An 8,614-nucleotide genomic window follows, 5' to 3' on the forward strand; every position below is an offset into this window, starting at 1 on the left:
ATACTGTTAGAACCCATTTATTAACTGAAATCATGGCTCCGTGTGTTTTATTTATTATTCATTAATATATCACATCACAATATTTCTTTGGATGGTGAAACAAGTTCATTCTTTAAGTTCTGCGTCGATATGCGATAGTGATATCATCGTATCGGTGTGTTAAGCATGGGATATTTGTGATTGCGATAATCGCATTATCATAATATCACAATCGGCAATTTAGGGACAATGAATAATAGGCATTACCCAAAAATCTTTTAATGATTTGTGATTGTGATAAGTGACGTGGCAGTGTAGCGGGCCCTTAGGTTTATATTTAAGCAGAGCTTTCGTTTAAGCTTTATAATTTCCTTGGGCGCTTTCCTTTAATGAATAAATTTATCGCAATCGGAACCATTTGGAATGTTATGGGTGGAGCTTATTAGCATTATTGTGATACATTAGATGCGATTGTATTTTTATGGTATGGTTTAATGTTTCATCGGGTCTGATGCTTATCATGCTTCACAAGGGGGAGGCATTTTGGATATAGGAATTGTGATGTGGGGTTCTTTTGCCATAAGGCATTCTCATTAATATTTTTAAGATTTTATAAAGAATGAATATGTTTGGGTTCCCTGGGGGCTATCCTTTATCGCAATCGCAAGTCTTGACTCGGTAGATGAACTATTATACTCTTAAGGCTGCGATATGCGATATGGTCGGATTTTCCTTTAAAGTGGCCTTCTTTGGTCATTCAAGATTTAGTGAGGTTTTATTAAAAGGAAAATCAAATTTATTCCTAAGAAAATATTCAAATTAAACTTATATTCTTATGTTTTTTAATTTTTTAAGGGTGCCCATTTATTTGTACAATAATTACCTAAGGATTAAAAAAATAAATGGGGGTTTTTTGCATAGCACAACAATTGGTGATTCACTGGAAGAACTAGTTATCTCTGATGATAATGAAATTTCTAAAACTTTTCTATGTAAAAATAATTCAAGAAAGAAAAAATATCTCCGAAATATTACTCTAAACATAAAAAATCACTTAATTACAATTCTTTTTAAATCCTCTTATAGATGAAAATCCTTTTTGTCTATATCAGTCATTAATTAGTTGTAAAGATAAAGTAGGGGTATTTTTACAGCTTAGCGTTTTGATATACTCATTTGTCACAAGTAGAGCCACTGCTGCCAGTAGGCGTCCATAGCCTCGACAGGGTTACCTTTCAACCATCAATGATTCAGAATCCCATCCATATAAGAGTGCAGTCTTTAGAGATAATTTCAAAAGTATATACACATTTCATTTTTCATTTTTCTTTTTATTTGTTTATTTTTATTTTAACAATTGTTATTACCTAAAATCCATTGTCCTGGTTTGCTGATCAAAAAGTAACAATACCATTCACTGGTTGTAATTGAACTGAATAAGTTGGCTTGTGATGAGACCCCTTGTCTTAAGATTAAAATAATCATAAGCCATTACCCTAGTTTGGTATTCATTGTTAGTAATGTTAGTCTATTATTTCCCTATGAACATGGTAAGTAGGCTCTTGATGAGACCCCTTATCTTTTAAGTTTAACATATTTTTGAATTACACTCTAAAAATAGTAAAGTTCATGGATGGGGAGAATCATTGACTCCTTAAGAGTTTTGGATGACAATTTTAGAGTTAGGGATGCTAAGCTATAATTAGTCTTTACTTTGTTAAAGATAACTTTTCTTTACTAATAACAGAACAAAGTTTTTTATAAAGTTTGAGGTTTTCAAAGAATTTATAAGTTCAATGGAAAAGAAAATTTCAGAGTTTTATGATACTTAGCTAATTTTCAAATGTTGTGATTATTTCCTTAAGAATTTCTACTTTGAAAGTGAAGGAACAAAATATTTCAAGATATTTTATTGTAAATCCAAAAGCGATGCTATTTAACATTATTTTCCTAAGAAAACACAAAAAGTAAATGCAATAATGTAGAATAGAAGAAATATTCTAAGAAAAGAAATTTTTCGAAATAAGCCCATTAATAGGAAGAGAATATCTCTTTCCTAATAAATCTTGCAATATGAATATTGATGGGCATACTTGTTCAGAAATTTGAAATGGTCCAAGCCACATTTTCTAGAATTTGGTATGGTTTCCCTTTTCCTCATGTGGCGTGTCCCATTTAAGGATGAGATCACCAATTTGAAAAAATTTTGTGGAAACAAAACTTGCATCAAAAGAAGATTTGAATAACTGTTGATGGCGAGTATGTGTAAGTTTGGATTTTTCCCTTTCTTCTTCTAATTTAAGAATTTGAGATTGTCTTAGTTGTAAGGAAGAAGAAGGTGATTCTTCAATAAATTGGACTAGGGTTAAAGAGGGAATAGATAAATTTGAAGGAATGATAGCTTCTTTCCCATATACCAAATTAAATGGAGAAGTTCCTATTGAGGCCTTCTGAGTTATCCAATTGGCCCATAGAGAAAATGTCAAAGATTTATGCCAATTCTTTTAACTTTTATCAACAATTCTTTTAATAATCCTTTTTAGGTTCTTGTTGGTTGATTCTGCTAAACCATTTCCTTGAGGGTAGTAGTTAGCAAAGTATTTAAGTTTGAAACCCCTCTTAAGAGAAAATTTAGCCATATTATTTCCTGAAAAGTAAGATGCATTATCAAACATAAATTCAGTTGGTATGCCAAATCTAGTAATAATGAATTGATCAATGAATTCAATAATACCATCAGAATTAACTACCTTTAGTGGAATTTCTTCCACCCACTTATTAAAATAGTATGTAGCTGTAAGGATATACTTATGTTGCTTTGATGAATGAGGAACAATCTCACATATGATATCTAATCGCAAGGCTGATCAATGTTGACTGGTTGTATATGTAAGGTAGGTTTCCATTGTCTTTGAGTAGCAGTTTGACATATTTTTCATTTCCTTACGTATTCATGGGTATCCTTGAACAATGTTGGCCAATAGTACCCAACATGTAGGATTTTATGTGCAGTAGTATCTCCTCCAAAATTTCCACCAGCTGGCCCATCGTGGAGTTCTTGCAAAAGCATCTATGCTTTAGGATTTTCAAGGCATCTTAATAATATAGAATCATCATTTATTCTGAATAACACATCATCAATGATTTCATATTGATTTACTTTCAATCTTAAACCCCTTTTCCTTTTATAGTTGAGTTTTGTAGGAGCATATCCATTTTTCAAATAGAAAATAAGATCAACATATTGAGACTCTAAATCATTTATGCTTAGCTCTGATAGATGTATAGTGTTACCTGAGTCCTCATCTATTGGTAAGTTGGAAGCTCCTATAAGCAATCTCCAAAAACCTTGTCCTCTGACAATTTTGGTCGGTTTAATGTCAATATCATATTCTTGTCGAAATGTTACCCAATTTTCCCTTTTTTATCATACTTGCCTTTGCATAAGTAAGTGTATCACTGCTGAGAATGAGACTGTTATATTAGTATGGGTTTTGAGGAGAAAAGGCTTGAAGTGCTTCACAGATTTGAAAATAGAAAAAGCTTGTTTTTCCACCTTTGAATAATTAAGTTCAGCACCTTGAAAATTAGAACTAAAGAACGAGATGGGTGCTTTGATTTCTTGATCATTTAGTTGTGTTAAAACAATAGCATAAGATGTTTCAGAAGCGAATGTATACAAAATTAAATTATTAGAAAAATGTGTTGTTAAAGAGGGAGCATTCATAATGGCTTGTTTGATAAGATCAAAAGCTTCTCTTTCATTATGTCCCCATTTAAAGATTGATTTTTTCTTAATCATGGATTGTAATGGTAAAACAATTTGGGAAAAGTCAGGGACAAATCTTTTAAGGATGACGAAGAAGTGTGGGCACTTATTTGAAAGCTACAACAAGATTCCAGTACTTCTGATACATTTAGCTGGCAAAATGATTCGTTATGGTACAAAGATCGCTTATACCTCTGTAAGAATTCCCAGCTAAAACAAAAGATTCTTATGGAATTGCACACTCCTCCCTTAGGAGGGCACTCAGGATTTTTAAAAACTTACCACAGGGTTAAGAAGGAATTTTTTTTGGATGGCCTTAAATCAGATATTCAAAATTTTGTGGTGGAATGTTTGGTTTGCCAAAAAAATAAAGTTGAAACAAGTAAGACACCGGGTCTATTACAACCTTTATCCATTCCAAGCCAACGTTGGGAGGAGGTTTCAATGGATTTTATCACAGGTTTACCCAAGTCTGAGGGAAAGAGTGTCATCATGGTGGTAGTTGACAGACTTACCAAGTATGCACACTTTTGTGCATTATCACATCCATTTAAATCCAGTACAATTTCTACTGCATTTATGGAAACATTTCAAAAGCTACATGGAAACCCAAAGATTATTGTAAGTGATAGAGATCCCATTTTCACTAGAAATTTTTGGACATAATTATTTTCTTGTCTTGGTACTCAGTTAGCTCATAGCTCATCTTATCATCCTCAATCTGATGGGCAAACTGAGATAGTAAACAAATGTTTGGAAGGATATCTTCGTTGCTTTGTATCTGATAAACAGACACAATGGGTCAAATGGTTTCCTCTGGCTGAATGGTGGTATAACACTTCCTTCCATACAACAACAAAAATGACCCCATTTATGGCACTTTATGGGTATCAACCACCATCCATCACATCATATTTAAGAGAAAATTCTAAGGTTCAGGCAGTGGAACATCACATCGAACATCAACAACAAGTCCTCCAACTCTTAAAGGATAACCTCGTGTTGGCACAAAATAGAATGAAACAACAGGCAGATCAACATCGCAGTGAAAGAAGTTTTGATGTAGGTGATTGGGTATTCCTACGGCTACAACCATATAAGCAAATGTCCCTAAAGCAAGCTAAGAAGGATAATAAATTATCACCAAAGTATTATGGTCCGTACAAGGTGTTGCAAAAGATTGGTACTGTGGCATACAAATTGGAGCTTCCTGCAGCTTCTCGATTGCACCCAATTCTCCATGTTTCATGTTTAAAGAAGGTTATAGGCGACAAGATCCCAATTCAAACAATATTGCCAGAACTTGACGAGGAAGGAAAAATTATATGGGAACCAGAAGCAGTCATAGAAACAAGAACTCGACAGCTACGAAATCGATCAATTTCAGAGTATCTTATCAAGTGGAAGAACTTATCTGCTGAAGATTCCACATGGGAGGATGAGAATTTTATGCAGAAGTATCCGTAACTACTCAAGCGTTGAGGACAACACTTTTTTGAAGGAGAGGGGCATGTTGGGTCCCTATAATACTAGTGATTACCCCATTACTATTGTATTTATACCCATTATTTATATTGTTGTGCCCCTATTACCCCCATATTGTTATTTCTGTGCCCCATAGAATCCCTCTATTGTTATTTTTGTGGCTTTATATTATTATTGTTAGGTCGGTTGGATTATATTGTGACTCCTTAGACTCCTATATATAGAAAGGAGTTTTTTTCATTTGTATCATCCAATAATTGTTCATTTATGTAATGTAAAGGAGGTTGCCCCCTCGAAGAGGTTGAATTCTAAGGCGTTGATCTATCTTTTCTATCTTTTCTTGAGCTGGTTTCATAACAAGCTCAGTGCATGGCCGAGGTTGCGGTCATACGATTTGATTTGGAAGGGCTTTGGGAAAAGATCTTCATGCATAATAAGTGACTCGAGGGCGAGTCACGATGTTTATGCTGGGGGCCTATTGGGAGCAGGATCTCCCAAGGACTGTTTTGGAGCTAAAATTCCATGTTTTGGTCAAATTTTGTAACAAACTTGTAAAGACTCCGCATTTTGTGGTCATAGAGCGCGAAGGTGTCATAAGTCATAAAGGGTTGCCCGCCCTTAGTTTTGTAAAGTAAAGTCGGCTATAAGAGATCTACCCATGGTCCGTACACCATGGGATTGTATAAAAAGAGCTAATCTCTAAGTAGTTTAGAGTTAGCGATAGGTAAGAGAGTCGTAGCTCTGAATTAAGAAGTCCAGTTTCTAGTCATAGCGTAGGTAGAGGTTCTATAGCTGAGTACGCAAAGGCCTAGGGTAGAAGTCTGTAGCTAAGTGCGCGGACCCCTGCAGCTATGTGCGCAAGGTGGATAGAGTCTGTAATCACTTGGAAGATATCAATAAAGAGAAGTATTATGCAATTTCTATGTCTTTGTTCCTGTTAATGTATCTTGACATGTTATGTATGAATTTCCTTTATAATGCTTATGTGATGCATGGAAGTGTGTAATTATGTTGGTTAACTAAACACAAATAAGGATATCTGTTTATGCGGTACTAACTGTGAGAGTCTAATAAGATAAGTAATATTCTTAAGATAACTTGAAAATCTATGAAATATACTGCATTAGCATCACGAAAGTGTCTAGATCGAAGGTTAGGGCTGCACGAAGGCTAGCCATACCCTTTCACGGAGGTATTGAAGGGAGGAACAAGGGTTAGGTAGACAGAGCCCTATAACTAAGTAACCTGCGCGAAGGCAGGAGTAGAAGGAATAAAACAACATCACGACCATCTCAGGGTGCAGAAACTTGGTTCCAGCATCCCCCCACACTGCTTCGAGTGATACTTCGGTCTGCGCTCCGTGGGCTAATGCAGAAAGGGCCAATAGTGTATGGATTTGTTTGGCTAATTAACGTTGAACCTGGGTTAGGCCCCCAAAAGCCAACCACATGTCACATAACTCCTATTCCTAATGTGAAAAGAGAGAGGGTTTAATTTTCAATGTTCTTTCTAGACCAAATTCTACCATCTTGACATGAGTAGGACTGGAGTTAGCTAGGCACAAATCAGTCCAAGGGTTATCTTTAGCTTTCTTCACTAATGCCTCAAGAGAAATGGTGTTGGGGGGCTGATTCTGGATGATTTTCTCAATCAGGTCACCTTCATCAAGTTTCCCCCTCCTATAGTAGCATCTAGGGTACATATTGGGGAAGAGTAGACTTCATTTTCCTCCTCCTCTTCTAACCATAAAGGTAATTCATGCTCCAGAGATGGTTGGGAAGGAGGGTACAAGACTAATTGTTTATAAAAATGCCCATTTTTAATGGTCATATTCCCATCCCTGCAACTTATGTAAGCATAAACAGTGGCTAACCATGGCCTTCCAAGTATCAGAGGATAACAATTGAACTTGGTCTTAGGTTGGAGAACTAAGAAGTCAGTAGGGTATTCCCTAGAATCAATGGAGACCATCACATCCTCAACAACTTCCTCAGTAGCTAATGTGGACCTATCTGCAAGCTGCAAGACTGTTGTGATCTTTCTTACTTATCCTTGGAGATTCAGTTTAAGCACAGTCTCCTTAGTCATCACATTTATGGAAGCCCCAAGATCGATCAAGGTGTGGGGAACAATGATACCATCATTGCACACATCTACCACATGACTTCTAGGATATAGATACTTCAGGCAAATCATCCATCCCAACATTAAGTCGGACAGTTGTCCAATGACATTAATGGTAGGGGTGTCTTTCTTTCGCCTCCCAAGATGTTTGAAGCATTTCTCCTTGATTAAATTGTTGTATATGGGGACATCCTTGATATCTTGGAGAAGTGAGATTTTAACACACACGTTTTTCAATTTACCCAGAAGTTTAGTCTCTTTTAGGGTGTGTTAGATACAATGGATTAATTTCTCAGGGAAAGGAGGTGGATTCACTTTAGGGACACTCTCCTCCTTTTCCTCTTCAAGCTCCTCAGGTGGAGATGGAGGTTGATTATCTAGAAGCACTCTTCCAGACCTGAAATTGATTTATTGAATTTCCACAGCATAGGTAGGGTAAGATGTTTCCCCACTTTAGACCTGTTGTGCATGTCTATTGTTCGTGTTTGGGTTTGGTTAAGCAGGCATATGAGGTTTCTTAGGTGGAGCAGGGTGAAGGAGTTTTGGTTGATATGGAGGTGGAGGTAGTAAGGCTAGAGATAGGTTGTATGGGGGTATTAAACCCTTAGATGGTGCATTCCATTGACGTTGTGGAGGATTATATATCTAAAATGGTTGGTTGGAAGGTTGGGAATCATATTGACATGCAAAAGACCAGGGAGAAGGTGTGTACCATGAAGGATGAGCAGGAGGGAACCAAGGGGGAATGGATGCATTCTGGTTAGTGTTGTAATATGAATAGGATTCCCCTTGCAAGCCTTGCTGGTATGGTCGAGGTCCTTGAGGCCTCCTTTGGTTCACATAACAGAGTTGTTAAGTCACCCCTTTAGTTCCTTGATACACAACTTTCAATCTAGGAAGAGAAGAAAACTTGTCCATGGAGTGGTTCTCCTCACAGATCGAACAGATATCTATAAGGTTCAATGGACATTCATTTCTAGGATGCCTTCTAGTGCATCTAGGGAAAAAGATAGCTAAGGGTCTTTATGCTTCCTCCTGCTTCCTCTTGATATGCATGGTGTCTATTTATAGAGCAAGGGTACAAAAAATTTCACTCTTGAAGTCTTCCACATGTTCCCAATTTCACTTTTTATGGATGTGTTGGAGGAGGATGAACTGGCCAAAGCTTGACTAGCCCTACCCTTCTTTTTGGCTACCCTAGAATGATTTTTGAAATTTGTCTTGGTATCATCATAGCATAGCTAATAGATGTACCCT

The sequence above is a fragment of the Pinus tabuliformis genome, chromosome 4_2 (assembly GCF_031772625.1).
Source record: "Pinus tabuliformis cultivar Carrire ecotype Pingquan chromosome 4_2, CPIR1, whole genome shotgun sequence".
Lineage (NCBI taxonomy): Eukaryota > Viridiplantae > Streptophyta > Pinopsida > Pinales > Pinaceae > Pinus > Pinus tabuliformis.